This window comes from Trachemys scripta, chromosome 14 (genome assembly GCF_013100865.1).
Source record: "Trachemys scripta elegans isolate TJP31775 chromosome 14, CAS_Tse_1.0, whole genome shotgun sequence".
Taxonomy (NCBI): Eukaryota; Metazoa; Chordata; order Testudines; family Emydidae; genus Trachemys; species Trachemys scripta.
In genome coordinates, this window is record NC_048311.1 from 18,878,236 (window position 1) to 18,902,019 (window position 23,784).

At 48.0% G+C, this 23,784-nt stretch overlaps 1 protein-coding gene across 2 annotated transcripts in view; it reads left to right on the forward strand.

The window, feature by feature from the left end:
- Window positions 1-5,803: 5,803 nt before the first annotated feature.
- The window catches only part of RHBDF2 (rhomboid 5 homolog 2), an 81,060-nt gene continuing 63,079 nt past the window's right edge, over window positions 5,804-23,784 (forward strand). Inside the window, exon 1 of one of the 2 annotated variants that reach the window (XM_034790050.1) lies at window positions 5,804-5,938. The gene's annotated coding sequence lies outside the window, so the exon portion shown is untranslated. Of the gene's footprint in view, window positions 5,939-6,914; window positions 7,051-23,784 lie in introns of those variants that run through there. The other variant, XM_034790051.1, reaches the window with a different exon arrangement.

Below are 23,784 nucleotides of genomic sequence, written 5' to 3' on the forward strand. Positions count from 1 at the left end.
AGCGGGGCAAGCCCCAGACCCCGCTCCCCGGCAGGAGCTCGAGGGCCAGATTAAAACATCTGAAGGGCCGGATGAGGGCCCCAGGCCATAGTTTGCCCACCTCTGCTCTAAAACCTGGCAGTCTCACCCATCTCTGGTTGCGCCTAAGTCCTTTGGTGGCGGAGGACATTTTTGGATAAGAGACTGCAAGGTGGAGACACTCTGTAATATCAGACTTGCCATAGGCTGTAAAGCTAGGCTTTTATATCACATATAGGCATTTATATTGCTATGATATAAGCCTTTGACATTGGCCCTACGTTCTGGGCTGGAAATAATCTTTACTGCTACTCCAACCAAGAACCAAAGTAGGTTCAGTCTGCCCTCTGCTGTTCAAGGTGAGAAAACTGGCAAAATGAGGAGAGAGAAATCCCACAGGTATATATTACCTAGAAAGTATCAGAGGGGTAGCCGTGTTAGTCTGAATCTGTAAAAAGCAACAGAGGGTCCTGTGGCACCTTTAAGACTAACAGAAGTATTGGGAGCATAAGCTTTCGTGGGTAAGAACCTCACTTCTTCAGATGCAAGATTACCTAGAAAGACACCAGGGCATGGAAAATGCTACTGAGATTGCATGGAAATGGTAGCAGATATACTGGGGGAGGGGGAGTCTTATTTTATTACTATACAGTGACAAAGAAGGCACCAGTGATATGGGAATTCAAACAAACATTGTACACAGAGAGTAAGCCCTGGGGATATGGGAAACTGCATAGATATTATAGAGAGCAGGGGACAAGATATCAGATGGTGTCCTGGGGTGTCCTGAAGATGGTGCATAGTATTAAGAACAGCTGCCAAGACTCTATGGGCATGGGAAATCTCCCAGCAGCTATACAAGGATAAAGCCAATACACCAGATGTGTGAGGACTTCTAAAGGCTGAGTACGAGGATGGTAAAGGCTATGTACATTACTCCTGCATCTTTGGGCCTATTGTACATCATATTGCCTTGTGCTCTGAGCCTCCCAGATCTGAAGGCCAGGTCTGGATTTGGATGGGAGACTTCCAAGCAAACCCCTCTTGTTACAGGGAACCGTCAATTGGTGACACACTTGCTTCTAGGTCAGTTCTGAACCTACTCCCTAGGCTGCTGTTAGTGGTTCTGAGCTGCCGTGTCTCATTGACTGCACTATCAGATATTTGAACATGAAAGATGCCACGGCACTTTCCATAATAAAAGGGTATGAACTGTATGCTAGCCCTCGTGTCCTGGCTGAAGTCCCTTGAAGCTAATTACATACTGCTGACCTAAATTCCCTCTCTTGGTTAACTGGATTCTTTACTTCCTGTCCTAAGGAAGAGTTCTGTAATGTTGCAGGGCATTGTTAAACAGGGGCTGTGTTGTAGTGGTGGATTCACTGTGTCGTTGTGTGTTCTCTCTCCAGAGCCAAGTACATTACTTGCCCTTTGGATTCACAACATGACTTTCATGGGATGGGAACAACATGAAGAGAACACAATAAAAATAGAAGTGAAGCTAGCCCGTCTTACCAGTCGCAACCACCCTACTCCATTCTTACCGCAAGCCTCCAATGCCAGCTGTGACATCTGCCATCCATCAAGTCTTTTGAACTAAGCCCTCCAAGAATGCTGCAGACTCAGACCTCAAAAGTGCAGGCACCAAATATTTAAAGCTCCAGTCGCTCCATTCAAGCATCGGAGGAGTCTTAGGATGAAAGGCGCTAGCTTAATGTAAAATGATGCGGGTGCTACAATACCAGTAGGTACCATATGACTGGGCTTAACCAATTAATACTCTTAAGGACAGTGGCTAATAATATGAACACCAAGGCCCACAGTTTTCAAAAATGTCCATTAATTTTAGGTGTCCACGTAGAGACACCCAAGACCACATTTCTGAGGGGCCGCTGAGGATCGATAGTTCCCATAAACTGCAGTGGGAGCTGTCAGTGCGGGACACCTCTAAATGTTAAGCAAATTGGAGCCCGCAAAACTGAGAGGCCCAAAATCAGTAGCCACCTTTGAAAATTTGCCTGAGCTGCAGTTAGATTTCCAGAATTCCTGGTTCCTGGGCCTGTACTCGGCCAACAAGGTTTGTTCCACCTGTGCTCCTTGTGGGGCCTTGATCTGGTCTCATAATCATGTCCGTACTAATGACTCTCATAATCCAGAAGAAGAGGGAATCTGACCCACTGCTACAGGAATGTGTGCTATAAATTTATGTTTTTAACCAGACTCCAGCAGAACAAAGGTTATAGCTTGTAGATAAACTTAGTGGGATGGTTAAAATTATCCCTTAGATGTGTGAGATTGTGGTGCCCATCTCAGAGTTCAGGCAAATAGCTATCATCCTTCCTCCGTGTCACCTTTATTTAAAACTCTGTATTGGCGCTGGCATGAAACACTCTTTTTTTGAGCCCCAAGAACTGATGAAACATCAGTGAACTAAATCTTAGCTAATCACAGAACCTGTGCAGGGGTGGTACAGGGACTGCATTACCTAGCACTCCCAGTAGATGGTGACACTGTCTTATAATTGGATCATAGGCCATCAGAGGAAACACTTGCCAGAGATGTTCAGAAAGTAAGTTTCGCTCTCAGCAAACCTCCCTTCCAGGCCAGATGATCTTCCTCTGCCTGCGGTGGCCAGCCATGGCTCAGGAATATTTATCTACCCAGGTTCTAACACCATGTCCCTCAGCGTGGTGGTATCTAAACACCTGTGGTGTCCCCTGTATGTGTCACTCCACTCATTCAAATACCTTGCTGACTTCTGAGCAACCCTAGCCTTCCTGTCCGGCCCTGGGTATCAGAGCAATAGAGCATCCTGAAAGGCTTGGCAAATGGGGCACCTACATTTAGAAGGTGAGAGCCTTTTTCCCCTTCCTGAGAGAGGGAAAATCCTTACTCAATCCCTTCAGAACAGATGTCCCCTCTAATAAAATGGAGCATCTTCTCTCCCATAGGACCACCTGCAGCACGAGGAGTGCTCAAAAACCCATCAAAACCTGATGTGAAACTGCAGCAGGCAGGGTGAGCATGGAATAGTGCTGGATTTTATCCCTCCTCCTCAAATCTCCCATTCATTACTCATTGAAGAGGGACCTGAACCAAAACCTCCCCCCCTCCACAACACCCTCAAGCCTGGGGGGAATTTCAGAGCCCATGAGACCTTTGCAGCACAGCCCCCTCTCTAGTCCGAGTGCTCACGGTAGGAACATAGGACCTGCCACAGTGGATGAGGCCACTGGTCAGGTCTCCTGACTCCAACAACAGCCAATTCCAGATACTTCAAAGGTAGGTGGGAGAACCCTATAATGGACAACGACACACTAGCCTGCCCCCCCCCGCAGCAGTTCCTTCCCCAAGCAGTTAGTGGTTGGATTCTATCTTGAAGCAGGAGGGTTTCAGTCCCAGCTAGTGGAACTGTGGATATTAGTATTCATGGTAATCTCCTTCTCCGGGATATCTAGTGGCAGTGAGTCCCGCCGGTTAAATCCACAGAGGGCAATCGAGTGGGTTTTTTAGGGTGATGGTGCAGTCACTCCCACTCAGATTAAAGCTCTTCTGCTGTACATCCTGGGTACAGGGCTCTTTGTGTTTTCCCAGCATCTATTTTCTCATCAGCTTAGCCGCAATTACTTTGGCCTGCAGCCCAGCTGACACTTTATGGATCTTCGATCTAACTATGTTGCTGCAAAGGGCTGTTTTCAGGCGGCCCCTTCCCACTGCGCTACTGGGTGCACTAACCACTCCACAGTAGCCACATAATTAGCACTCAGGCACCTCAGTGCAGTGTGATTATGACTTTGGCTGGGTATTTATCATGCTTCTTTATTGCCCAGCCCCTATCGCACAGAGGACTTGCACAGCCCTACTATAGTTCCCCATTACACTTTCCCTGCTTTCCTGCTGCAAATGGGCACCAGTCTGAACACCCTCCTCCCCGACCTCTGGGAAAGGTCTGTTTAGATCCAAGCCTTGTGCCTACCCCTACGGTGGACCCTGCAGTGTCTCTAGCAATAAAAAAAAGAGACAGGACTCAACCAGAATGAATGTAAAGGAGATCCTTTAGTGAAGATGCCGCAAACAGCCCGTCCCTTTGGTTCCCCAGCTCCCAGCCTGTGCTGTCACAAAGGGCTTCCCTAAGCCTTGTTCGCACTGAGCAGTCACATGAAGAATGACTGTTCCCACCACAGGCTGGTCTGAACACTCCCACACATGGGGAAAGGCTGCATTTAGTCTTTGCAGCTCAGGCCCACAATACCCACCTGCAGATCGTTTCGTATCCCAGCCTGCAGCTCTGCCTAGAGTGGTTTATTATACAGTCAGTGGCTGGAGGCCGTGCCTGGGATCATTTTGCCTTGCCGTGTAGGGATCTGTTCCCCCCGCACTTGGTTACGAATGGAGAGAATACTGTACACTTGAACCGCGTTGCTTTCGGTATCAGGATTTCACTGCTCAGTTTCACAGCCCAACAGGGCCGGGTTACAGCTCTTCCCAGTTATGAGAATATTAGCAGCAGCAGCGGGATCTTCGCATCCCCCCTTCCCCCAAATGACCACTCTGATCCGGAGAGTGACCCAGGGACCTCTTGGTTCCCTGCATGGTCCCATTATGATTAGAAGTCTAGATGAAGCCTAACTGTATCCTGTAACTGGGCTAAAGCTTCAGACAATCCCAGTTACAGTAAGTCGCATTTACACTATAGCTTTTAACCACTTTGTAACCAAGTCCCCCTGACTCAGGTATAATGGCATCATAGACTTAGCCTAAGGGCTTGTCTACACAGGGAAAGTGACTGTCATAGCTATAGTGGAATAACTATAGACATTACAAGCCCTAAGAGAGGAAGTGGAGTTTGTTCTCCATGGCCCATTTGACCCACAGCCTCCCTGCTGAGACTGCTTAGAGAATGTAGACCATCAAACTTGTTCCACACAGCCCTTTGAATGGCCCCGATGACAAGCTATTACTGATCTGGGCTGAATGAACCTCACAGTTTCAGTGCCTACAGCTGGTCCTGCGGTTAAGGCACTGATGCAGGACCCAGAAGACCTGTGTTCAGTTCATAGGTATAACCTCCCTCAGTTCACCACCTGTAAAATGGGGAAATAATCCTCTTTGTCAGTTGTGTTTAATTAAACTGTAAGTGCTTTGGGGGAGGGACTATCTCCCACTAAGTATATGTCCACAGCACAGTGAAGCCCTAATCTTGGCTGGGGCCTTAAGGCACAGCTATAAGTAAAATAATTATATCACAGTCTAAGGCCAAGGTGCAAACTGTGGCATGGGGTCAATTATTTACAACAACAAGTTGTACGGCAAAACTGGGAAACAATTCCTCAAATCAAAGAGCGCCACAAGTAAAACCCATACACGGATCTTAACTCGACAATGAAAGATTTCTGCTAGAAACCAACTTCATCTTTAGAAACAGAATCAGCTTAAATTTAGGATAAAAAAAAAAAAGAACCCAAACTCCCAAACCCTAAGCCTGTGTGCCATACACAGAATATTTCCTACTCTTTAATTTATCCTCTTCTTTAAGCCATTTTTGCAAGAGCAAACACTAATTACTCTATAATCCAGCTCCCAGAGTAAACTTGGCTCCAGTATCTGAGGCTGATTTTGGAAGAAGGGCCACCTTACAAAGGAACAAAGCCCTGAATGCAATCAAACATCGGATGATACTCGATGTGGCTCTGCATTACTGCCACTGAACATGCCTGGACATGAGCAGCTATTCCAATAAGCCCCTCCCTACCCTGTCTCTGCTATTCACTTCCAGTCTCCCCAGCCCAGAGCATCAACACTGCGCTCTGTTCTATGGAGCAGCAAACCTCGACAGGTCTCCTTTCCCATCAGGCAGTAATATGGGACGTTCCTAAGAGAGGGTGAAAGCCACATAAAGGTCCTGAAGATGCAGACAGAGGTACTGTAAAATAATACTTAGCTCTTTTATTGGCACAGTTCCTACATTAACCAAGTCATCCTCAGGACACTGGGGCAAGGTGAGTAAATGGCACATCATAACTTATTCAGTGAATGCTAATGCAAACCACTTAAAACAGAGGCAAGATAAGAAAAATGTATTTCCTGGGGCTGGAGAGTTACTGACTCCTTAGAGCCATGGATAGATACTATAGAGGATGTGTGTGTGTGTATTCATGATTCCCTCCCTCTGCCTCTTGTCCTTACAAGTAACACTACCCACTTATGACACTTTGTATTTCCAAAGCCCTGTACAAACAGTAGCTAATTAAGCCTAATTATGCTCTGGTGAGGTAGAACATAAGGATTATTATCCCCTTTCACAGGCTCGACATTACTGACAGAAACACATTATTAATAAACTCCTCCTGCTCTCAGTGCAGGATTATTCCTGTGAATTAGTCCAGTTCCAACTTTCAGTAACACAGCCCCCGGGCTCCAGCGAAGAAGCCTATCCCTCGTCCAGACTGAAATCTCTCCCGCCCAGGAAGGTTTTCCGGGTAAAATTCCCATTTCTTAACTTCACCCCTTTGCTTGCAATTACCACTATGGTGCTAGCCCCCTATGGGCAAAGGGAGGCGGAGAGAGGTTAAGCCCCAGCCCCTCTTGGGGCACCCAACTCCCACGGATTGCTGGGGGCAGAGCCCGAACCGAGGAGAGAAACGCTCCCGTGGGAGAGAGAGGAATTGCCACGGCGTTTTCTGTGCCCAGTGACCCGGCTATTCCCAGACCGGGGACGCCTCCCTCCATGCTGAGGGCAGGGCGCGGCCTGGAGATGGGAGGAGGGGACCTGCCGCGGGGGAGGAGTAGTGGTGGGTGGGTCTGTCTGTGGGAGGGGAAGAGACTTTCTCCACCCCACGTGCCTTAACAACCAATGTCCCGCCCGCCCCAATTAGCCTGGCCATGCCTTTCCCCTCCTCCCAGCGCAGCCCCGCCCCGTTCCTATTAGCCCCGCCCACCTCCCCAGGTAGAGGAAGGGAGGGTGGCGAGTTCCGCCTAGTTTCCCCCTTAGCCGGCCCGAGGGACGGGACGGATCCCGTGCGGGGCAGGGAGGTGAGTTGGGCTCCGCTGCCTCTGAGGGGTCCCGGGGGAGCGGTGGGGCAGGCGGGCGGGGGGAGTTGTAAAGGGCAGCTGTAAGGGGGCAGGGAGAGGCGGCGAGTGCAAGGGGCAGCTAAGGGGATTGTGAGGGGGTAGAGGAGGGGAGCTCAAGGGGGCAGGGAGAGGAGGGTCGTGTAGGGGACGGGGGCAAGGAGAGGCGGCGAATGCAAGGGGCAGCTAAGGGGATTGGAAGGGGGCAAGGAGAGGAGGGCAGTGTAGGGGAAGGGGGCAAGGAGAGGAGGGCAGTGTACGGGAAGGGGGCAAGGAGAGGCGGCGAGTGCAAGGGGTGGCTGACGGGGAAGGGGGGCCGCCAGGGGCTAGGGAGAGGCGGGGGTTGCAAGGGGAAGCGGCGGGGCAGGCGGAGGAGGGAGTTTTGGGGGTGGGGGCTGCCGCTGGAGGGGGCGGGAAGCGGACAGAGTCCCGGCTCGCTGCACGTTGTGTCTGTAGCTATTTTGTAACTGAGCCCAGGCGCGCTGCTTCCTTCCTTGTGCGAACGTCCCCAGCGCGGCGCTTCCCTTCCCGGGGCTGCTCGCTCCGGGCCCTGCTGGGCTGCGTCTTCCTCCTCCGCTCCCCGGCCGTGCGCTGGCTGGCTGGCTACACGGGGGCTCTGGGGCCGCAGCGTTAATCCAGGGCGCGTGGAAAGGCTCTGCCCCGAACACCCGCGTCCCCTAGTGCTCAGAGAAAGGGCGCGTCTGCCTCGCCCTGCCCCTCCTGGGAGGGTGGCTCTAGGGTGACCAGACAGCAAGTGTGAAAAATCAGGACTGAGGGTTGGGGATAATAGGAGCCTATATAAGAAAAAGACCCAAAAATCGGGACTGTCCCTATAAAATCGGGACATCTGGTCACCCTAGGTGGCTCTGTGGTCACTGCAGTGCCCGGTGCTAGTGAGCTCTCTGTCGCGAGCGCTCATCAGTGAGGTACCGTCCCCCAGCCCTTTTCTAGATAAATAACCAGCTCTAGTTTCAACTTCCCAGTGTGCCCCTGTCACTGGGGTGGCTTCCCCCTCCGCCTCTTAGCCCTACTGAAACCGGCTTTTAGAAGAGGTGGGTTTATTCTTTTCATAGCGACTCTGTTCCTCTTCAAACAGCCCCCCCCCCCCCAATCAGGCTCTCAAATGAGGCTGTGAAGTGTGATCGTTCAGTGAAACAGCTCTTATTGGTGTCTTAATGTGTTACGACGTAAAAGTAGAACATTTAAAGTTTAAAGGCGCACAGTACAGTAGTTGCTGTGTAACTCTGAGCGTGAAGAGGGCTATTTCTCTGATGCTTGTCTCTTGTGATACCGACTTTTCAAAGACTCTGGCTGTTTTATTGTAAATAACTTCTTTTAAAGCCTCGTATGAACATTAAGCAATTTCTGAGTAGTCAGGGACTTCCTTCTTGTTTAAAAGGCTGCCCCTACAATATGCTGATGCTAAACTTCTGAAACTTTAAAATGAGCTTTTAAGAATCAACAATCGCTTTAGTTCAGGGCCTTAGTCTTGGATATGTCTACACTCAGAGACTATTCCAGTATAGCTATGTCGGCGTATCTATGCTAGCATAGTGTGGATGCAGTCTACAGCAACAGATGGGGTTTTTCTCAGTGTAGGGATGCCACCTCCCTGAATGAAGTTAGCTACCTCAACAGAAGCTACGAAGGCTAGGACTATAACAGAGTTTAAAAGAGAACTGGATAAATTCATGGTGGTTAAGTCCATTAATGGCTATTAGCCAGGACGGGTAAGGAATGGTGTCCCTAGCCTCTGTCTGTCAGAGGGTGGAGATGGATGGCAGGAGAGAGATCACTTGATCATTGCCTGTTAGGTTCACTCCCTCTGGGGCACCTGGCATTGGCCACTGTCGGTAGACAGGATACTGGGCTAGATGGACCTTTGGTCTGACCCGGTACGGCCTGCCTTATATAAGCATTTTTTTTTAGTCAACCTAGCTGCGTCTATGCTGGGGGTCAGGTCACCATAGCTATGTTGATAAGGGGTGTGATTTATTTTTTTTCACACCCCTGACTGGCCTAGCTATATTGATCTAACTATTAAGTGTAGACCGAGCCTCGAAATGGCCGTTTTCTCACGTCCATCTTGCACTGGTGTAAATGGCTATGCATAGTGCAGGGGCAATGGTGGGCAGGGTCCCACGTCTTTTAAAATGTCAAGGCACCTTTTTAATCTCCCCATTTCTTACCAGCTCACGTGGGAAGGAGCATTCCGGGCCATGTGCACAAGTTTGTTTTGGAGATTTTTGAGTTAAACTGGCAACTTTTTTGTTTGCCACCTCCCCCCCCTCCCCCCGCCCACACACACGGGGAGATGCCAGTGATAATATGGTTTGTGCTAGCATTGCAAGTACCTAATAAGAGAATTTAATCTAGTTTGTCTCTAGTGTATGGCTGGGTTAAAAAAAAAATTCTCAGCAAGGGTTTTGTTAGATCAGAGGTTCTCAAAGTGTGGTCCATGGATTACCACTGGTCCACGAGCTCCATTCAGGTGGTCCATGGATAGTTCCTTCTAAGGTGTGTGCCTGGGCAGCTGAACATGAGAGAATGAAGGGCCACCCACCTAATTAGTGGAGCCGCACAGATGTGGCTCCACTAATTAGGTGCCTGGACCCTGGAGAAGATGCACATGTAAGGTGAGGTGGTGGCCTTGGGGGTAATAGAAGGTAGGTGGGAGTGGGCAGTGGGGTGAGAAGAGAGGGTGAGGGGGATTTGGAACATGCAGGGGCCAGAGATAGAGGTGACTTTACCCGGCTGCAGCTGCTGAGGAGAGACGCCCTCCTTCCCAGCCTCAGCTCTGTGGCTGCTGTTGCGGGGGAGAGACACCCCCCTCCTTCCCCATCTATTTATTTGTAGGACAAAAAAAGTTGTTTTTTATACAGCGTTTTTATCCAAATGCTTTACAATAGTTAGCTAACGGTACAAACAACATTTGGAAAGATCATTAAGTGGTCTACCAATTTTCAGGTGGTCCATGTGCGGGGGTGGGGGGGGAGTTTGAGAACCACTGTGTTAGACAATAGCACCCTTCTGATGCTTCTCCGGTATTCAAATGAGGTGCAAAGTGGTACAGATGTTTAAATGGGTTTTCCTTATTGGTAATGTCACACTTCAGCAAAACAGCTTCCCCAGCTGCAGACTTAGTTTTAATTGAAAGCTATTTTTGACATTTGTATATGCTGCCTGCTTCTCTTCCCACTCCCTCTCAGCCTTCTCGATGCTGCATTGAGTAAACGGGGCGCAGCTTTTCTGTAAGGCTGGGTTTTACGTGAATGCTCTTGCCTAACAAAAAAGACACAAACAGTTACATTAGTCAGCACTTCCAAAGCAATTGAATCATCAGTGACAATTGGGGAAGGATCTGGAAAACTGGCTAGAGAGAAACACGTGATGCCGCGAGTGGCGTTCCCACTTAAAGGGAAGAACTTGGTGAGAGAACCCATTTTATCCAGCGCTTTTTCCTTTCTTAGCAATACTGGTGCCAGGCTTAAGAAATGTTACTGATTTCTTATTCTTAAATGTTAAGAAACTTAAGAAATGTTACTGATTTCTTTGGAGGTGATGAGCAGACTCTTCCGGTCCTGGATGTAAACCGGTGCTGATCTGCCTAGCTACAAATCTAGCATTGTTTTGGCTGCACAAACTGCACTTGGTAAAATATCTCTGCAGACATATTTCCTTTCCCTTTCTACTAGATTACAGTGGGGGCTAATGGCTTAAAACTTTGTTTTTAGCTTTTCAAGCTTTCACATGGGCTCTTAATTCTGAAGCCTGTCGGGAGCAAATCCCTCTACGTCTTGAGAAAAACTAAAACAAATAATGTAACTGTCACTTAGATGCAGCCACAGGGGAGAGAAAGAGGCTGGCTGTTCTCTTCCTCAATGTAAATTTTTTGTCATTCTCCCCTTCTCCCCCCCCCAATTACAATAAAGTTGGAAGGCTGACCTTTAGCTGCCCACATCTTCTTACATGTCTCTGTGTAATGGTCACTTCTCATGGGGATTTCCAAAATGAGCCAATGGACACATGCTGCTGTTCTAGTCTTGCAGAACCCTGTGGACGCAGAAGGAAGCTCCCCATCCATTTGGACCGTCCCTGTAATTCCCCTCTAATCTGGGAGGCTAAGGGCAATCTTGTCTTGGTTGCATGAGCGCTACCCTGTTCTGCCCTAATGATCGGCAGCAGGATGAAGTAACGCGTGAAGGGCCCCATTCACCTCTTCCCACAGCTGCTCCCTGCTCTTTCGTGCGATCTCTGGTGATGCACTAAGCAAGTTCAGGGGTTAGAATTGTCCCTGGTGGCTGCTTGTCTAAGACTGTCATGAAGCTTCAGCCTTTTTTCCAGAATTGGCAAGTTTGTGCCTTTGTCAAATACACAGTACTTTTAACCTTGGGCAAACCTCTTGTTGCTGATCCTTCACTGCACATACTGTTGCCAATTAATCTTCCATCCACTATACCGTCCTTGTGCTTCCTCAGCTCAGTGGGTGGCTCCTCCCTGGCCATTCCTGAAATATTCACTAGAATACAGGTGGCTAAAGGAACAATGTTAGCATGATGGGTTCTCTGTGTTCCAGTAGACAAGGATTTTTGTACTGATGTAGCTGTAGCAGTGCAAACTCTTAGCATAGATGTGCTGCGTGGCTCTGATGTGACTTCTACCAGGGTAAATTGCACCCATGCCTACTGGGAGTTTGTGCTAGTATAGCTATATTGGTGCAAAATCTATGCTAGAGACAAGCCCTACCCTGCCTGACCCCCACATGTACTCCCCCACATTGTGAAGACTATATAGTGCTGCATTTTCTGTATAACAAAAAATTGCACTGGGACACTCCACAGAGGGGATGCGCAAAGGAATAACGTATATCCGTTTATGCTTCCACTGCAACCGCTCTTAAACTGAAAAGGGTATAGCTAACGTGGCTGGACCTAAATCTAGACCTAGGAGGTTTGTTTAGCCATGCCATTCTGCATGCTGTGCTGCCCCTCAGCTCCGGTTTGTGGGTCAGCAGGGTATTGCAGTGTGAAAATTGTGGGAGGAAAAAGGGGTACGTAAGGTGGTGACAAAGTTTGCCGATCACACAAAATAGTTAAGTCCAAAGCATACTGCAGAGTTACAAAGGGATCTCACAAAAGTGGGTGAAAATGGCAAGATGCAAAAATGCAAGAAAATGGCAGATGAAATCAGTATTGATAAATGCCAAGTAATGCACATTGGAAAACATCATCCCAACTCTATGTACAAAATGATGAGATCTAAATTAGCAATTGACACTCAAAAAAGATTTGGAATCATTGTGGATAGGTCTTTGAAGACATCAGCTCAATGTGCAGCGGCAGTCAAAAAAGCAAACAGAATATTAGGAACCATTAGAAAAGAGAAGACAGAAAATATCATAATGCTGTAATATAAATATCATAATGCTGTGAATACTGTGTGCGGTTCTGATCAACCCATCTTAAAAAATATATATATACACCTCTACCTCGATATAACGCTGTCCTCGGGGGGCCAAAAAAATCTTACTGCGTTATAGGTGAAACCGCATTGTATCGAACTTGCTTTGATCTGCCGGAGTGCACAGCTTCCACACCCCACCCCCACCCTCCCCAAGCACTGCTTTACCGTGTTATATCAGAATTCGTGTTATATTGGGTTGCGTTATATCGGGGTAGAGGTGTATTGGAAATGGAAAAAGATATAGAACAGCTTCCATATGAGGAGTAATTACAAAGACTGGGACTTTTCAGCTTGGAAGAGAGACAACTATGGGGAGGATACGAAAGAGGTCTATAAAATCATGACTGGTGTGGAGAAAATAAATAAGAAATGTTATTTACCCCTTTGTATAACACAACCACCATGGATCACTCAATGAAATTAATAGGCAGCAGGTTTACAATAAACACAAGGAAGTACTTTTTCACACAATGCACAGTCAGCCTGTGCAACTCGTTTCCAGGGGATGTTGTGGAGGCCAAAACTATAAGTGGGTTCAAAAAAAGAATTAGATAATATCATGGAGGATAGGTCCATCAATGGCTATTAGCCAGGATGGTCAGGAATGCAACCGCATGTTCAGCTTATTAACCTTAATAGTTTCTGTATTAATCATTATAGTCATCTATAGACTTGGACGGACTTTGTGCCTTAATGGAAGATCTTGTAGTTACTGACCTGGGGCTCTGTATATGGAGAGAAGAGGAAAAGAATTAGTCTCTAATCTAGACTCTGAATCCCACAACATGAAATGTTTTATTTTTGTCTATTTTATATCTTGCTATGATTTAAAAAAAAATTGCTTTGGAAACAAGTAATTGGGTTAATATGATCTTATTTAAAATCTCCCGCTTCTAATAACCAGCTACTCAGACACCGTAAATTTACTGTCACAAAAACAAGATAGATAATACAGACTCAATTGCTGCTCTGCAGAAGTCAGCCTCTCACAATGTGTATGTTCATGTTCCTAGTTTTCTGATACTGCTCCTCACTTCAACATACAATGATCTGCTGTTCCATCATTGGCTTCTTCTAAGCAGGCTTTTCTGCTGGTGAATGGTGTGAATAAACTTTGACCAGGGACTAGACTGAGTTCACCTAAACTTAATACATTTGTGACGGCCAGGAATCCAAGGTTGTTCAGGCAGGAGGGCTTTTTTTAATGGCTTTGCTTTCTCTGCAACAACTGAGGATGTTGCAAACACCTAAAGCCATGCTAGAGGTGCATTTAATGGGAAAACCGAGGACTTCAACTGGAGGCCTGGTATGTGAAAAAGGAGCAATTATTTAATATTAAAATGTAATTACTCTGTGCACAGGGATCATAAATGCTTTCACTTAATTAAAAGCTTTTCAGCTTATCACCAACAAGCCTCTGCTTCCCTGCCAGGTCAGTGTAGTGTTCACTTCATATGACACTGAATCTGTGTCTTTCTGAGATGTATTGGACCAATTATTCTTGTAAATAAGAATCCAGGGCTCTAGGGGGACTTGCTGGCTTCCTGCTCCCCTGTTGTGGGAGCATTATGGTGCTTTGGGTAACAATTTGCTATCCTCCATCATTCTAGTGAGTGCAGAAGGCATCCTCCTTTTAAAAACACCTTTTTCCTCTTTCTGTAAATAGCACACTAACCCCTGGTTTGCTGTCCTCGGACTTAATTTCTCATTTAGTCACTGTCCCTTTAAACTATATACAGGGAAGGGCAGGAAAGAGCTAGCTCACTATTTCCCTGGAGTATTACCAGCACGATCTACATCTGGGGCTGAGAAAAAGGATGTCAGACTTAATCCCTGTGCAAGCTGCTTTTTGTGATATGATAAGGAAGCTTTGTCTAGTGGTTGGACCATGACACTGCCAGCCAGGACTCCTGATTATATTCCTGGCTCTGTCTCTCTTGGTATGTGGCCTTGGGCAAGTCCGTTAGGCTCAGATAATCAGAGAGATCCCCCATTGAAGTCACTGGGACTTAGACACCTCAGGTTCTGGGCTTTAACCTCTCTGTATATCAGGCCTGCTTGATCCTTAATATAAGAGTGTTTGTCACACTCCTGGTGTGAATGCGCTGTATGGGTGTAAAAAGTGAGTTGCAGTGGTGAGGCTCACCTCTGCTCTTAAGGTGGCACAGTGCATCTACACTAGGGGTTTGCACCAATACACTCTTCTTCTCTCCCCCACAAAAAATAAATATCTGCAGTGTAGACAAGGCCTTGGCCTCTCTTGGTGCAAAGTGAGGATGTGTGTTGTTGTTGTTTTTTTTTTTTAAACTCAGCTGGTAGGTGCATTGTGAGGCTTACTGTCCATAAAGCACTCTCAGATCTTCAGATACTTTGTGCTTGTATAGTACATTTTATCATAACGTTTGCTGCTGGATCTGTGCCTGGTATCTCAGCAAAACCTCAATGCATTTCTATACTCTCCTTTTTCTTGATTCCGACAGGCTGCTGTTCTGTTCAGCCCGTATGTTCCTTTCTCTCTTTAATCCACGGGTGAAGACGAGGCGCAATCTCCTTTGCGTGAATCCATTGGAAAACAGTTGTAGAACTCTATTCTTTGTAGCTTGTTTGGTTTTTGGGGCAGGATGGAGGTGATGGGAGGATATTCCACAGTGTCTGGCCTTGTGAGGACAGCAAACAGTGAACCTGTGTGTGTGTGTGTGTGTGTGTGTGTGTGTGTGTATTGCACTTGTCAGAATTAAACTGGGCTCCTTGGGGTTGGAGCCTGGCTCAGTGAGTACTTGTAAAGCATGATGTTACCTCTCTAAACAACAATAGCCGTGGGGGAGACTGCATCCTTTTATGGAGAGAGATCTTGGCTCCGAAGTCTGGAACTCAATGCAATGCTCAAGGTGCTTAGATCAGGGGTTTTGGTTCCAGACAGACCCATCTAACCCAAACACTACTGGATAATGTCTCCCTAGGGTCAGACGATGTCCTGTATCAAGAGTCTGTGCCCAGAGGGCTTTAGCCCATGGAGAGGAGGGATCAGTGGTATCTCTGCCCTTCAGCTTTCCCCGGTCTCTACAGACTGCCCTCGGGGGGGGTGGGGGCTGTGGAGTAGGTGTTGTAGAGGTGGGGTGGATGCATTGCTCTTCCGCCATGGGTGTGCACACATACACTGCTCTGTGGGCAATCCACAGGAAGGTTGGAAGAGCAGAAACCCCCTTCTAAGAGAGGTTCCAGGGACATTTGCTGCTGGAAGAGTCCCTGGCACTGTGGGGCAGGAAGCCCAGGTGCTGGGCCAATGGTTGTCTGCCTCCCTGGGTCCCTCCTAATTGTAGACCCAACCTCTGAGAAGGACCCTTTCCCAAGAGAATTCAGAGGGCCCTGCACAGGATGGGGGTGCTCTTCCCATGGGGTTCATCTGGCCCATAGAACAGCTGGAGTCTGGAGCACAGACCTGGTTTACTCTGGCTGTTCCCAGTTCTGGCTTTTTGGAGTAGCTCAGGCTCCGAAGTTGCAAACTGGCAGCATCTGTGAATGCAGCATTCGTTCCCCTGGGCAGCGTTTTGGGGTGGATGAATGCCTCAGTGGGAAGCCTGGATTATAGTTTCAGATTGCTTCTTGGTTTACGAAGCTTTTCTCTATTGCAAAGGGATGTTGTGGGGAGGTTTTCTTTATAGATTCATAGATTATAGGACTGGAAGGGACCTCGAGAGGTCATCGAGTCCAGTCCCCTGCCCGCATGGCAGGACCAAATACTGTCTAGACCATCCCTGATAGACATTTATCTAACCTACTCTTAAATATCTCCAGAGACGGAGATTCCACAACCTCCCTAGGCAATTTGTTCCAGTGTTTAACCACCCTGACAGTTAGGAACTTTTTCCTAATGTCCAACCTAGACCTCCCTTGCTGCAGTTTAAACCCATTGTTTCTGGTTCTATCCTTAGAGGCTAAGGTGAACAAGTTCTCTCCCTCCTCCTTATGACACCCTTTTAGATACCTGAAAACTGCTATCATGTCCCCTCTCAGTCTTCTCTTTTCCAAACTAAACAAACCCAGTTCTTTCAGCCTTCCTTCATAGGTCATGTTCTCAAGACCTTTAATCATTCTTGTTGCTCTTCTCTGGACCCTTTCCAATTTCTCCACATCTTTTTTAAAATGCAGCGCCCAGAACTGGACACAATACTCCAGCTGAAGCCTAACCAGAGCAGAGTAGAGCGGAAGAATGACTTCTCGTGTCTTGCTCACAACACACCTGTTAATGCATCCCAGAATCATGTTTGCTTTTTTTGCAACAGCATCACACTGTTGACTCATATTTAGCTTGTGGTCCACTATAACTCCTAGATCCCTTTCTGCCGTACTCCTTCTCGGTGAGGGACTGAGCAGAACGTGGTTCAGATGGAAACAGTGGGACAAGCTTGGCAAGCGTCTCTCCCCTGGGGCTGTCAAAGGGCTCTGTTCCTAGCGCACAGATGGCTGGAGCAGAGAACTTTATCTTGACTGCACTAATGCTCTGGGAAATCGTGCTGCTCGCTAAAATGATGCTTGTGGAGAGGAGGGGAATGGCACCTTGCCAGCTTGCAGGCAGATAGCAAGTGTCCGTACAGAATTACACGTGCTTCTTTTCTTCACGTCTACCTTCTAGCTGGACGCGGTAGCCTGCTTGTGCCAATACTGCTAAAATAATAGCATACAGTGCAATGCAATGCAAAGACCCAGTGAACACCCTTTCTATGCATGAGCTGATAGATGTCAAATCTCACTGTAAAATAGCGCTAGGCTGGAAGCAGGCGTAACATAAGCTGCTCCAACCCAGTTCTGTCCTGAGCTCACTGCCCCTGTGTTCTCCACTGAGTGTTGGCTGTGTCTACAGAAGGTGTTGACGCCTTGTTCTAGCCGCCCCCCCCCCCCCCAAGCTGCATGTGAGCTTGGCGCAGCTAAATATTCCACTCACGTTCTCTTGCTGGGCTGTAAATGTTTCCCTGGGGTGTTTGCCACCCAAACGTTGCAGCACTGTGCTAATGTATGAGAGCCGCACCATGAGACTGTTTTCATTGGCAGATGGAATAAGCAGAGAAGTCAATTACATATTTAAATCTTTCATGTCAATGATCCCATTAGTGGCACAACCAGCACTTTTGTTTTAGGTGATGGCTTTCAACCAAACTGCCTCCCATAAATGTCGGAACCTTTCCCCTTGAATCCTGTGTGTTCAAGTGGCTCGGGTGAGAAGTGGTGATATGTTCCTCAGTCTCATGTCTGTTCCTAGTGGCTATCTGTTACCCATCTTGTGGTGGTTTTTACTGCCATGATAGTACCGAGTGGGCGCTGCCAAGGATAGGGGATGGGATTAGGCCGGTCAGGGACTGGGCCCCAGGTCAGGAAAACACATGCGTGAGACCCCAATGATTTAAGCACCTGCTGAAGTGCTGTTGTCAGTAGGGATGCTCTCCTGTTGGCCAGCTGAATGCAAAAAGCTTGCCTGTTGCCGGCCTGTGGTATCCACGGAGCAGTGTTGCTTAATTCGATGACTTTTTAAAGCTTTACTGCGTGTATATGTTTGGTAGGGGAGTGATAGGTGCCCGTAGTACAGGTTAAGAACCCCTCACCCCTCCTGATGCCCTTCAAGTGGCTTTCAGGTATGTTCCACCTTTATCTGAACAGGAGGGAGAACTGTTAGAAAAGGCATGATGAAAAATTGGCTTAGTCTATATGGCTTAGCACATTGCTTATTCTCCTGCAGAGGGGCTTGGTATGAAGCTTTCATGCAGCCAGCCAATTGTTATGTGTGCTATATACACTGGCTCCAGCTGATCCACACAGGTAGACCCCCCCTGCATCAGTGCAGAGCCCTAGGATGACTGCACTGGAGTAGTAGGTAGGGTGCAGGACTGGAACTTGGGAGACCTGGGTTCAATTCCTGACTCTGCCATTGGCCCGCTTGGGTGACCCTGGGCAAATCACTGCCCAGCTCTTTGCCTCAGTTTCCCCATCTGTCAAATGGGGATACTTTATACTGACCTCCTTTTGTGCATTGAGCAATATGGATGGAAAGCGCTATATGACAGCTAGATCAGGGCTGTTTGCATGGGGCATTGTTATGGTCCCTCCTGTTCTGCTGATGACCCTCTTGGCTCAAATGAAAATGTACAGGCATAAGCCAGGACTTTCAAACAGCAAGTGGGGTGTTCTGGGCAGTCTGAAAATCCAGACAGTTATGTAGAGGGAGATTTTCAAATGCACAAATGGGGAAAAATGCAGTTATTTGCTTATGCACCTAACTCCTGGCATGGAATTTCAAAAATATTGGCCCTAAAATATTTCAAATTATTTGGAAAAATATACAAGGTGACACAGCAAATTGGAGAGCTCAGCTTTAACCTACAGTGTGATGAGGCACAGTGCAGTGGAAGTGATTGGTTTTTCTCGTCAGGGTGACGCTTGCTTGGGAGAGGAGGGCTGGGTTACGGGGACAACGATTTTGCAGCTGTTAAGTCTTCAGTTTTCAAAGCAGCAATTTGGGGAGGTTTTCGAAGGCTCCGGCAGGAAGGTGCCTTCTTGCCTGAAGTTAAAGCATCACTTTGGAACGGCAGAATTGGCTCCTCCTGCCTTTACATTTATGCAGACTTGGTTTCTTCCTGGTACAGGGACCACTGCAAATCTTGAGGTGTCATTGAACTCTGTCTCGTTAATGTGGTGTAATTTCACTTACTAACTGGTTTGGCAGCCTCTCTGAGAGCTGGAAGCCACAGTGCTAGCTTGTTTGCCTCCCTCCCTGGGAAGCTTAAACAAATCATGTGCTGGCAGGTCATCCACTTAGGGACAGGAAGCTGGGTGGCTAGAGATGCCTCAGTGTGTAAACTGAGCTTCCCTAAAAGCAGGATAGTCAAATGCCAGTCAGGTGCAACACAGCACACACCTACGTGCTGACTGAGTGATCCCTGCCTTAGCATGGGTAAGCTGTCTGGAAGGAGGCTGATCAACTCCAGGCTTGTGTTGTCATTGTGTCAACAGGAGCAGTCTCTGCCAGGTGTGCTTGTACTACGCAGTGCTGCTCACAGACACAAGCGGCACACCCACAGAGTTCCCAGCCGATGTGTCTGTAATTGTGTGTAACTTTCCAGAGTGGGCACTTCTCTGGCAAGCACAGTAGGTGGCTCTGAAAACTTCCTTGCACATTCATGTGCGGTCTCATGGCTTGGAAAAGCCCTGTGGTGACCCCTCTGATCTCGTAGCTTGTGAATCAGTCCGGAGGATGGAGCTCAATGTTTTGTTTGCACTGATGCAGTGGGTTAGTCAGTCCTAAAAGCTCTGCAAGCAGGGGATGTAGAAACTTGACTCCTTCATAGCAAGGGTGGTTTCTGCCCACTCAGTGGATTTTTGTCATGTTTTAAAAGGACACCATTGAAGAGTGTGGTTCTCCCCCCCCCCCCATTTATAACAGCATAAGTGCTTGATGTTGACATGTTTCTTACAGCATGGCTTGACTCCCAGGTTTGGAGGAAGGACCCGGGGCTGGCAGTGAGGTTCTTCAGCATGCCCTAATTAGCAGTTCTCACCCCAATAATGTGCAAACCTTTTGATTCTTGCAAAGACACCAAAGCCAGCAGTCTGGCCCCACAGCTCAAAGCTTTAATAGCAGACTCCTGGAGCAAGACTCTTATCGTGCCTGGCCTGGTGGAGAGAGCACAGCTTTGGGACTTGGAGACCTGAGTTCCGTTCCCACCTTGGCCACTGGCCTGCTGGGTGACTTTGGGCAAGTCCCTCCACTTCCCTGTGCCTCCATGCCCCCATCTGCAAAAGGGGAGTAATGATGCTGACCTTTTTGGTAAAGCACTTTGAGATCGACTGATGAAAGAGCACTAGGGTTTCTTTTTATTAGCAGCACATTTGCAAAGCTCTCTACAGCAGACTTGCTCTAATAGGCCCTAATCCTGCAACGAGATCCATCCTGGGGCCTGCATGGAATTCATTAGGGCCCTGTACAGGCACTGGGGGCTGCTCACACCAGAGCTATGAGTAAGGCTACAATTATGTCACAGAATCTGTGACTTCCAGAGACCTCTGACACTTTCTGCCCAGGGCTGTCAGCTGGCAGGCCACACAGCAGCTCCCAGGCACCGAGGGTGGTGGGGGTTCCCCACAGCTCCATCCGCCACAGGCAGCAAGGGGACCCTGGCGCTCCCACTCCCCCTGGGCAGCAGGGGCCCCACCTGCAGCCACCCAGTGGCAACAGGGGCACCACATAGCCCCCAGTTGCTGTTGGTGCTGGATCTTCCTCATCCCCATTTTATCAGGGATATTTTTAGTTAAAAAATCACACAGGTCCTGGGCTTCTGTGAATTTTTGTTTATTGCCCGGGACCTGTCTGTGATCTTTTTTTTTAACTAAAAATATCCCTGACAAAATAGGAGCCTTAGCTATAAGCAGTGTTGTCCCCTACTCTAACCACTGGACTAAGTGTCATGAGAGCTGGTTCTGCTAGTATGTGACCTTGGGCAAGTCACTGAGGCCAAAGGTTTCAAAAGTGGACACTGATCTTTGGGTGGCTCCATTTCTGGGTGCCCGCAAAAATCACCGAGCTGGTGTTTCCTCTCTTTGGGTAACTTCCCTGACGGTGGCTGCTCCGCCCGTCAGGTGAGATCAGTCTGCGGAGAGGTTGTCAGCAGGGAGGCTCGGTGTCTGGGTCACTTATTGCTACTGATGCAGATGTACATGTGTGTATCAGTGTTCCATTAGCATCTTCTTCGCCTTGAAAGGGGCTGAATTAAACTCTAAAACACCAACTGAAGCCCTGCACCTGTCTCACCCTCTTGCGTACTGTGGTTTCAAGTAACACGTGAAATGCTAACGCTTCTCTAGTCTGTAGTCAGTATTCCCTGCTAATTGTGTGGTGTCTCACACGCTAAGGGGGAAGAGACATGTTAACAAAGAGAAAAATGTGGTTGCCAGCTGTCACACTTTGGCAGAGGGAGTCTGAGACTGATTCAACACCTGAAATACTTCGAACTCTGTGTAAATTGCCCGGATTTCAGGCTGATGTTGCTCCTTTTAGCTTATTTGTGCTTAGGTCTTTTCCCACTGAAGGGTGCCCTTGTGAATAGGGTACTGACTTGGGACTCTGGTGATCTGAGTTCTAGTCCTAGTTCTGCCCTGCACTTCCTGTGTGACATTGGGCAAATTGCTCTAATGCTCTTGTCAGTTCCCCATTTCTACGAACTGGTGTGTACTAAAACTCCCTACAATCAACAGTTTTATTGGTATCAAGGTGCTCTCTGTCCATATAGCTTATTTCTGTACAGGAAGGGGAATAACTATACCAATATAAGGCACATGTCTACTGGTATAACTGTGTCCACACTAGGGCTTTTACCAGTGTAACCATGTAGGTAAAAAAAATCAACCCTCACCAAATAGTTATACCAATACAAACTGCGCATGTAGACCAGACCAAACAATGGAGAGGGGGTCAGAAGTCAGTGATTGCACTGTAGAGTACCCTAGGTGTAATGCACTTTCTTGGACTCTTGAATCTATTAATCTCAATGGGGGCTGGATTGAGCCATTTTTCAGAAATAGAATCAGAAATGTGCATATTTGGTGTTCCGGGCACTTCTGTCTCCAAAGGAATTGGTTGGAGATTCCTCTTGTGTACCTCCAGACTGGCATCTTTCCTTCTTCATGATACTTAGTGCTCCCATGGCCTGGCTTCCAGAGGTGCTGAGTGCCCATGACTCTGAAACCAACGGGAGCTCGGCACTTCAGGCTCCCTAACTCCTTCCCTCTTCAAGAGGTTCCCAAGCCCCATGCCTCTCAATGACCCTGTGAGGTGGGTACATGTTACATCCATGTTACAAATGGGGAAACTGCCCAAAGCCACATGCACTGAGCTATTGGGAGAGGCAGGATTAGAGCTTGGGAGCCCATGACATCCAACCCTGCACTCGCTCCTCTAAACCGTGCTGCTTTTCTGTTTAGATGCAGTCTCATGTTCTAGGCAGTCACGTTCTCCCTTTGGTTGTGTCTTTGGTGCAGAGTTAGCCTGGGCTAGCCTAGCTCTGGTGAGCATCCCCATTGCAAAGCACTACCCGTGACAGGCCCATGTAACTGCGTCCACAGTGGTGCTGTCCTAACCTGTGTGCTGAGGTGGATGTCTGGTGGGGTATCCTGTGGTTCTTAGAGGTACATTAAGCTGGGCTGCTCTATAAATTTGTTCTCCGGGAGCTCCTACTTAGCATGGAGCTATTGCTTGTGTCATTGACATGAAATATTGTTCTCAGGTCACTAACTTCCTAAGGGAGTGACTCATTACTACAGGCAGTTCTGAAAGCAAAAGCAAACTGCATTTGGCAGTAAGAATGTCTGAGACTGCCATTAAGGAATTCAGTTTGCATGCCACAAAGTGTCATAGTGATCAATAGTGCACCCGGGTGACTGCTCTACCTCTCCATTTCTTTCCTGTCCACTAAACAAAGTGGTCACTTTGAGTACATTCCTCTCAAATTCCTGGTCTTAGTGATATCACTCTACCGGAAAGCTGGTGTCCACTTCTGGCCAACTGGCAGCATGGGAGGAGGTTTTCTTGGACTACATCTCTGCTCAAATGCTGTATAAGTGCAGCGGAACTTGGGCAGGCAAATCTGGGTTCAAATATAGTGCGGAAGATTGGAGGGGTTAGACAAAGGCTGGCCCCAGTGGAATTCTGGGATAGCATTGGAGGACTAACAGCACCCAGGCTTGGTAAGCCTGCTTGTTCTCACTGCAAACTAGGCAGATTGAAAATCTTGGCTCAGCCTGTATTGCTAGTCAGGCGTAAAGCACCCTCAGGGCCGAGTTAGAAGTTTTTCTGTGTGGACAAAAGGGGGATTAGGGGCAACAGCTGGGCTAGAGCCCAGACTTACTGCAACGCAGACAGACCTTTTGATGGGCTTTTTGTTATGAGGCTGCTGGCTGATGGAAAGCTGCTGCCCTTTGACAGCCAAGTTGGTAACACTGGCTAACACACGCCAAATGCGATCAACCGTACGCAGTAGAGCAAAAGCCTGGGAGCTGCTTGAGGTGGTTACCACTTACCTAACAATCATCTCAAGTAACAAATTTGCTTTATGGTGCCATGGTGTCCACACTCCTGTGACTTCTTTTCCTCGCCCTCTGTTTCCAAAGCCTGTATGGTTGTCCCTGGCTGTAGTTGGTGTTGGACGTGCATGTATAACAAATGGACTGGCTGTATTGGCTCTGTACTCTTGT